The following is a 9,570-nucleotide window of genomic DNA, read 5'->3' on the forward strand; positions in this document are numbered from 1 at the left end:
AAATAAATAATTTTTTTTGAAAAGACAGAAGTACTCTTGGATGCTGAGCAAGCATGTGCTCCCATAAGTCTCTGCTGTGTTTCTGCCTCTGTGCTTCCTCTCTGGGGCAGAAGGTCCCCATCTGGGATCTGCAAATCTTGGCACAGCACATTTCCACCCTGGGCATAGCAGTCTTCTTTCCAGAGCAGCTCTATCAGCACTGTCTTTTCCAACCATTCAGATGGAAGTAGGCTTGAGGGGATGGTTCCTGAATTGACTAGCTTGTACTGGTGCTAGGACTCTCCAGCAGTTGGGATCCAGACTATGAAAAGATCAGAAATGTTCTAACTCAAGAAAAGAAGCCCAACACCTGGGTGTGAAATGTGAGACCATTTTCTTCCGTACAGGAGTTCCAGCTAAGAGGATTCACTATTCTCTACAGTAAGCTAATTGAAGTAAAATACGAAGAAGTTTCATATGTTACAAAATTTTAGTCTCTTCCTGATTTTCTTTAACATTTAGCACTTTGTAAAAAACCATCCTTAGCACTGTACAAAAATAAGCCATGGGTCAGACTTGACCTGTGGGCCTCAGGTTGCCAAACCCTGCTCTGGAGTAAAGTTCCCCAGCATACGAATCCTCCCCATAAAGCTTCCAGCAGCTTGTTTGAATGTAAATGGAAAGCCAGAGATCACTAGCTAGTGGAAAATGTCTTTACTGGGAGAGTCAAAAACGAAATAAAGAAATAGCAAAAAGGGGAACACACAGGGAGGAAAACCAATGCAGGGAGCAAGAAGAAACGCACACCAAGGCACCCTGGTCCTCCTAAGAGGAACTTGTGGAATAAAAGAGGGGGAGTGTCACATATAAAGTATCCAGAACCAGAATACCATGGATTACTTGAGTTAATACGGGAGCTAGAAAACAAAGAAGCAGTGACTTGAAATTTTGAGAAAAAATGATTTCCAACCTAGAATGAATTCTCTTAACCAAGTATGGAGACAGAACAAAATCCTTTTAGTTGCTTCAATATCTTAGGAAACAGAGGATATAATATAAAAAGAGAAGCAATAGAAATCTTCAGGATGATGGCAAAATAGAATCCATGAGACTTGTTGTTGCAGGTCATGAAACTCATCAGACTGTTTTGGAACATGAGCACATATTGGTACTGGGGTTTCCACTTTTTGTGAAGAATGAGAGTTGGATTGGTGATATGTATATAGATAACTAAGCCAACAAAAACCAAAGAACTATTAACAAGAGGAACAAGTCAAACAGGAAAGGAAATATAGTAATAGTAAGCCACATGACTCAGCTGTGGCTAAAAATCACACTCAGAGCAATAAAAACATTGAATTTTGATCTAACTTGAAATTATGATATCATTCTATTAGGAAGATGGGGTGGGGCAGAGAAGAATTTAAAAAGGCTTAAATTCTCATCTTCAATAGTAAACAGAAAGTCAAAATAATGTCTAAAATAGACAAATTAAGTAAGTAGTATAAACATGCAATTTAGAAATGTAGAGTAAATACAGAGAAATGAGCAAGGGCAGCTTAAAGGATTGAAAACAATTACTACTGGGACTGGGAATGGAGAATGGGGAGGAGATAGCTCCTTGTTATTTCTGGGTAGTTATTATAAGAATTGTAGAATTATGATTTCTTAAACTATGCACATAGACAACGTTGATGAAAATAAAAATTCACACACCCAAAAGATCATGTTGGCTGCTCTCGACAGAGTTGATTGGAAGGGGCAAATGAAAGCAGGAGGACTGATGAGGGATTATGTCTGGGCAGAAGGTGGCCGCGGCCGAGACAAGATTTGACAGACTTACACTGTACTTCAGAGATTGACGCAACCACAGTTGTTAATGGTTTTGCTACGAAGGCAAAGGACACAGAGCTGTCCGAGACAAGTCCCAGAGTGCTGGCAAGAGCAACACATGGAGGTACCATTTAATAAGATGCAAAATGTGCTCAAGTTGAGGAACGTCTGAAACTCCCAGCTCAAACTTGAGGAAAAAAACCAAACTTCTCAACACTATATTTTAATGGTGACCAGCTTCTCTGATCTTCATAGGATTTTTTCCCTCGTGTATGAATCTAATTCTGGAAAACTCCTCCTATGAGATTAAACTTCCCAAGGAGAAAGGCGAATCACTTTGTCATTACTCAGAGACAACTGTGTAAATGGTAATGAGTGGCACTGATTTGCTGAAAATATATTACTCTTTTTACTGAGCAGGTTGTTGCTCTTTTCATTTTGTTCAGCAGATTATTTTAGGATAAACTTTCTATTAAAAACCCAATAAACTAAGTGGAAACATTTAAACATACTCCAAACCAAGCTGGAATTCCATCCTCCCTAAATGATTCGCGTGGAGAAGAGCAGTATCTGTGGCAAATGTTCATCTTAAGCAACCTGCTCCAAATCCCTTTGGAGGGGCATTTTGCTCTCCTTCTCTCAAACACTCTGTTTACTCCTGAATCACGTCAAAATAACCAGATGCTGAGTTTCGAGGACCAGTGAAGACCAAAGCACATAGATTTAAGTCAGACTAGGAAATAAAACCAAGTCAAAGAAGCAGTTTGGCCAGAAATCTTGTGCAGAAAAACAGGCATATGAGAAGAGGGGAGCAAAGCAATTCACAGCATCTAGGTGAGGCTCTCCAAAGCAGTATGCGCCTCCAAACACCAAGTTGCATCACCCTTGAACAGGAATTGAAAGAAAAGGTGGTGGCACTGAGGTCAGAGCTGAGTTTCTTGGCAAACTTTGCTTTGTTTTGCCGACACAAGGGCTGTGTAGCTACTCTGGCCTCCACATGTAGAAACGCAGAGCCAGTCCACAAGCTGCATGGACAGCATATGTCAGCGGCTTAACAGGTACCAGCCTGCCAGGTTTTTATTACTTCTTACACAAACAATTCTAAATACCACAACTCTGGAGAAGTGATAAGCCCCAGTAGGTTGGGTTGGTTAACATTCCTTTCCTTGCTTTCCTGGAAGCCTTTTCCACCAGCGCTTTGGCTTTCTGGGCTGGGCTCCCTATCAAGTCCCCAAACTAACAAAGATTCTTCCTTGTTCTCCAATTAACTAGACAGTGTCTTTTTGTTAGGTGGTTCTCCACAATATTTTTATCTCAGTTATTTGGTGAATTTTAGTGCCTGGATAGACTTTATGTCTTCCTAAATCTACTAGATCAACAATTTGTTCTAAATTTACCAGATACAGGCGGTTAAGCAATTCACTTGATCTTGTCATCATTGTATCAGCGCATTGTTGTTTGCAATTGGTGTATATCTTAGCCAAGAATGGGAAAAGGAGTGTGATAGACACAACTTGCTACACAGACACACACACACACACTCACATGACATCCCCAATACTTGCTGAAACAAGTGAGACTCTTGTAGCAGTATTTTGTTTTAAAAAAATTTTATTGGAGTATAATTGATTTACAATATTGTGTTAGTTTTGGGTACATAGAAAAGTGATTTAGTTATAGAAAGAATATTTTTCAGATTCTTTCCCCTTGGAGGTTATTACAAAAGTAGTGGTATTTCAAAGACAACTTTCTATTAAAAATGAGTCACTTTTATTAGAAGTCAAACAGCACATTTAATTTAGAATGCTTTGATGATTAGTTTCAAATATACTAATAGTGTAAAATTAAAAGGACTAGATAGTGTCAACTGAGGTCAAACTAGGTATTCAAACGCCTGAGGTAATGTGGAAGTATACATTTAAACTTACTCGGCTAAAGGATATTTGGGATGCCCTGCTAATTGACTACTTTTTGGTATCACTTAGGAAAAACAACAAATTTCTGTAAAGCAATTACCATCAGTTAAAAAATGAATAAATTAAAAAAAAAAAGAAATAGGCTCAGATTTTTCTTTTGTCAAATGGCAAAAATTCTTCCTACCATCCTGATGGGACAGTAATAAAGATTTATGTCCAGGAAGTTAATGAATTCTATTGATTAACAATTGTAGATTTCAAAATAAAGTTGGACAGTATAACCTATAGAGCTAATTCTGCTAGGGCAAAGTTTATGTAAATGACAGAAGACAGTATCCAAAAACATTAAATACATGAGTTTATGTAGACTGCGTGTGTGTTAGTCACTCAGTCATGTCCAACTCTTTGAGACAGCATGGACTGTAGCCCCCCAGTCTCCTCTGGCAAGAATACTGGAGTGGGTAGCCATTTCCTTCTCCAGGGGATCTTCCCAACTCAGGGATCTATCCTGTGTCTCCTGCCTTGGCAGGTGGATTCTTTACGATCTGAGCAACCAGGGAAGCCCTTATGTAGACTACACATATATTAATAATCATTCCTCAGATTAGTAAATTAACTTCATCTTTTAGAGTATGGCTTCCCCCAAACTGGCCAAAATCATGTAGGGATTTTTAAATACCACCAATTTCCTGATCTTATTCCAGATGGCCATGTCCAGGAGTGAAGTCTGGGTGTGTATTTTTAAAATGAGCCTCACTGAGTCTGAGCCAGGTTTGGAATCACTGACTGAAGAAGGCCAAGATAACTGGCTCATAATTTGTTGTGTCTGGTTACCTCGCCTGTCTTAAAAATCAATATACATGTCATCTGGTGATCAGTAATGGATATGGCTGAGCCAGTCAATTATTCATGCAAAAATTTCGTAAAATGGAATCTTGGAAAGACCCATTAATGGTTCCCATCACTGAAACACTGCAGTAAACACTGCTTTCTTGATCTCTTTTTTTCAGCATCAGCCTGCTAAATTTAATTTATTGCCAGGACATAAGGAGACTGAGCAAATTATTTAAAAATCCATTGGATGATTTAGTATATTCCTGTTAATCATTTTGTGACTGGGTAACAGTTTGAGAATTTTATAACCCTTTCCTATTTATGTTTTCCACTTTCTCCTTCCCCAGTCTACCTGTATCAACCACTCTTCCACTGCTTGTGATTTCATTACCCAAGGAGGAATGAGGGGTTGGGGAGTGGACACAGAGAATACCCTATATCTGATGTTTTCCAAACTTCTAATCCCTTAGGAGAATTTATAAGATGTGAGGAAAAGATAAAGGAGACACAATTTTGCAAGAAGAAACAGTAATTTAGAAGAGCAGGCAGGAGAAGGAGGCTACCTTCCAAAATATTAAAAATCTACCAGGGCTAGAAGAGGGAGTGAGGAAGTCTTACTCCTCTGTGCAGTGCCCTGAGCATGAGTCAGAGCTCTAATGGTAGCTTGTGCACTTGATGTACCAGGGGAAGAGATCGGAGATCCCTGCCTCCTAAACAGTACCTGAATCCCAAGCATGGTAGGCAAACTTCTGCTCAGCGTTTATCTGTGTGTCCAGAGGACCAGAAGCCAGGTGCCGTGCATCAACACCTTGCATGGTATAAAGCCCTGTATCAATTCCTAACAAAGTAATTCCTACCAATTCCTGACTCAAAACAGACCTTCATTGTCTTACAGTCCTGGAGGCTAGAAGTCCAAAATCAAGGTGTTGGTGGGGCCATGTTCCCTCTGAAACCTGTCGGAGAAAACCATCCCCTGCTTCTTCTCACTTCCAGTGGCACTGGCAGTCCTTGAGGTTCCTTAGTTTGTAACTGCGTATTCCAATCTCAATGATCCAGTGGATATTGGCAATTTGATCTCTGGTTCCTCTGCCTTTTCTAAAACCAGCTTGAACATCTGGAAGTTCACGGTTCACATATTGCTGAAGCCTGGCTTGGAGAATTTTGAGCATTACTTTACTAGCATGTGAGATGAGTGCAATTGTGCGGTAGTTTGAGCATTCTTTGGCATTGCCTTTCTTTGGGATTGGAACGAAGACTGACCTCTTCCAGTCCTGTGGCCACTGCTGAGTTTTCCAAATTTGCTGGCATATCGAGTGCAGCACTTTCACAGCATCACCTTTGAGGATTTGAAATAGCTCAACTGGAATTCCATCACCTCCACTAGCTTTGTTCGTAGTGATGCTTTCTAAGGCCAACTTGACTTCACATTCCAGGATGTCTGGCTCTAGGTGAGTGATCACACCATCGTGATTATCTGGGTCATGAAGATCTTTTTTGTACAGTTCTTCTGTGTATTCTTGCCACCTCTTCTTAATATCTTCTGCTTCTGTTAGGTCCATACCATTTCTGTCCTTTATCGAGCCTATCTTTGCGTGAAATGTTCCCTTGGTATCTCTAATTTTCTTGAAGAGGTCTCTAGTCTTTCCCAATCTGTTGTTTTCCTCTATTTGTTTGCACTGATCGCTGAGGAAGGCTTTCTTATCTCTCCTTGCTATTCTTTGGAACTCTGCATTCAGATGAGAATATCTTTCCTTTTCTCCTTTGCTTTTCACTTCTCTTCTCTTCCCAGCTATCTGTAAGGCCTCCTCAGACAGCCATTTTGCTTTTTTGCATTTCTTTTCCATGGGGATTTTCTTGATCCCTGTCTCCTGTACAATGTCACGAACCTCTGTCCATAGTTCATCAGGCATTCTGTCTATCAGGTCTAGTCCCTTAAATCTATTTGTCACTTCCACTGTATACTCATAAGGGATTTGATCTAGGTCATACCTGAATGGTCGAAAAAGCAAGAGAGTTCCAGAAAAACATCTATTTCTGCTTTATTGACTATGCCAAAGCCTTTGACTGTGTGGATCACAATAAACTGTGGAAAATTCTGACAGAGATGGGAATATCAGATCATCTGACCTGTCTCTTGAGAAACCTGTATGCAGGTCAGGAAGCAACAGTTAGAACTGGACATGGAACAACAGGCTGGTTCCAAATAGGAAAAGGAGTACGTCAAGGCTGTATATCATCACCCTGCTTATTTAACTTATATGCAGAGTACATCATGAGAAACGCTGGGCTGGAAGAAACACAAGCTGGAATCAAGATTGCTGGGAGAAATATCAATAACCTCAGATATGCGGATGACACCACCCTTATGGCAGAAAGTGAAGAAGAACTAAAGAGCCTCTTGATGAAGGTGAAGGAGGAGAGTGAAAAAGTTGGCTTAAAGCTCAACGTTCAGAAAACTAAGATCATGGCATCTGGTCCCATCACTCCATGGGAAATAGATGGGGAAACAGTGGAAACAGTGTCAGACTTTACTTTTTTGGGCTCCAGAATCACTGCTGATGGTGACTGCAGCCATGAAATTAAAAGACGCTTACTACTTGGAAGGAAGGTTATGGCCAACCTAGATAGCATGTTTAAAAGCAGAGACATTACTTTGCCAACAAAAGTCCGTCTGGTCAGTACTATGGTTTTTCCAGTGGTCATGTATGGATGTGAGAGTTGGACAGTGAAGAAAGCTGAGCGCCGCAGAATTGATGCTTTTGAACTGTGGTGTTGGAGAAGACTCTTGAGAGTTTCTTGGACTGCAAGGAGATCCAATCAATCCATCCTAAAAGAGATCAATCCTGGGTGTTCATTGGAAGGTCTGATGTTGAAGCTGAAGCTCCAATACTTTGGCCACCTCATGCGAAGGGTTGACTCATTGGAAAAGACCCTAATGCTGGGTAGGATTGGGGGCGGGAGGAGAAGGGGACGACAGAGGATGAGATGGTTGGATGGCATCACCGACTCGATGAACATGGGTTTGGGTAAACTCTGGGAGTTGGTGATGGACAGAGAGGCCTGGCGTGCTGCAATTCATGGGGTCGCAGAGAGTCGGACGCGACTGAGCGACTGAACTGAACTGAACTGATTCCAATCTCTGACTCCAGCATCACATGACTGTCTTCTCCCTGTATGTCTCTTCCCTCTTCTATTAAGGACATCAGTCTGGATTAATTGTCCATCTGCCTCCAACATAACCTCATGTTAGCTAATTATATCTACAATGACTCTCCTTCTTAGTAAGGTCATATTCTGAGGTACTGCAGGTTAAGACTTCAACATAACCTTTAAGACTTCAAAACATATCTTTTGGGGAGAAACAATTTAATCCATAACAGACCCCAGCACCTCAACCTAGCCCCAGGATAAGAAGGAACCCCAAGAATTCTCAGAGTGAAATTTTTTACTAACTGCTGGGATCAGGACTTCAACATACAGTTAAGTCAACTGAAAGAAATTAAAAGAAGATAAAAATATGTCTAGCATACTTAAGACTAAAAATCACATGCACTATAATTTTCATTCAAATGTTTAATATGTATATGAAGTACTTAATATTTTAACAACCTGCTATGTATAATAGATCTGGCACTTGTCTGCAAGAGTTCCCTAGCCCCACCCTCAGTGTTTCTATTTAAAACAGTGAAAGCATCTGTCAAATATGAAATAAATAGATAACTAAGTATATCATAGATGATTCCAACAGAAAACATATAATATATTGGATATTAATATAACCTGATAATTTCTTTTGAAAATATCAAAACTACCTATAATAAAGTCACTTTCTACTTTTATTTCTGAACCTGATGTTATTTTAAAAACCATTTCAGTCAAAGAAACTTAGCTTCATTGGGATCTTTCTGACAATTTTCAGTCACTTTTCCCATAGTTTATTTGATTTTCTTCTCCTTCAAAATGTAGATCACTGGGGAGTTGCAATCCCTCTAAAAATTCTAACTGCAGGTATAACATTTAAAGCTCATTTTATTAAAATTATTCCTTAGGACACTGGCTTTTTTAAAAGGTTAATTTTCTTCTAATGTAGGCAGATTTTTAAATCAGAATGCTAGTGCTAGCTATATTTACATCAGAAATGTCAACCAAAAATTCAGATGCTTATAACCAACTAGGAAATAATAATTTCAGAACCCATGTCACTCTTAAATTTCAGCAAAAATAAAGACCTAACATATTACACAGAAACATTTTTAAAAGAAAAGAATTTGATTTAACTGACATAACATATTTAGTGACCTTGTTTCATGGATAAAAATAGGCAAACCTTCCCCTGTGTCTTTCTCATCTTTTTGAAGAAAAAAAACATAAGGATAAAGTCAGATGTTTTCATTGTTGGGTTTGAGCTCCCCTATAGGGGGCATTTAAAGCTTTTTCAGAGCCCTTGAATTCAGAATAAAAGATTTATTTAAAAAAAATTACTGTGTGTGTGTTTAGAAAAAAAAATGTTTGAGCTAACATCAATCCAAGAGACACAAAGCCCCTGATCTCTTGCCATGAAGGAGTAATCACCTTTGATGTTACCGTAAAAGATTTCCAGCTGTTCAAAAACAATTCAAGGCCATTAAACTCATTTTAAAATGGAAATCCTTGCTTTTGAAATCATAAACATCGATGGAAACTATATCATACAAGTAGATATGAGTTTAATTTTTAATACCTGCTCAATTCATACTTACCCTACCACCAACTTCCACATATTTTAATATCATTATGTTAGGACTTGAAATTCTTTAGAATCGCAGAAGGTCATTGAGGAAGTCATTTACTCTATTCCTTTTTCTTCAAACTTGTCTTCTTAAATTATCCTTAGATACTCAGGTTTAAGCCTTTCTAAACCATTGTGTATTTGTGTTTTCTTTTGAGGGTTCAGGGTTTTGGGGGAACCAGAACAGTATATTTTAGAAGTCTTAGAAAATTCTCTGGTTCTCAAATGTTGGCTAGACAG

The sequence above is a fragment of the Giraffa tippelskirchi genome, chromosome 3 (assembly GCF_054371585.1).
Source record: "Giraffa tippelskirchi isolate mGirTip1 chromosome 3, T2T-mGirTip1v1.2.pri, whole genome shotgun sequence".
In the NCBI taxonomy this organism is placed as follows: domain Eukaryota; kingdom Metazoa; phylum Chordata; class Mammalia; order Artiodactyla; family Giraffidae; genus Giraffa; species Giraffa tippelskirchi.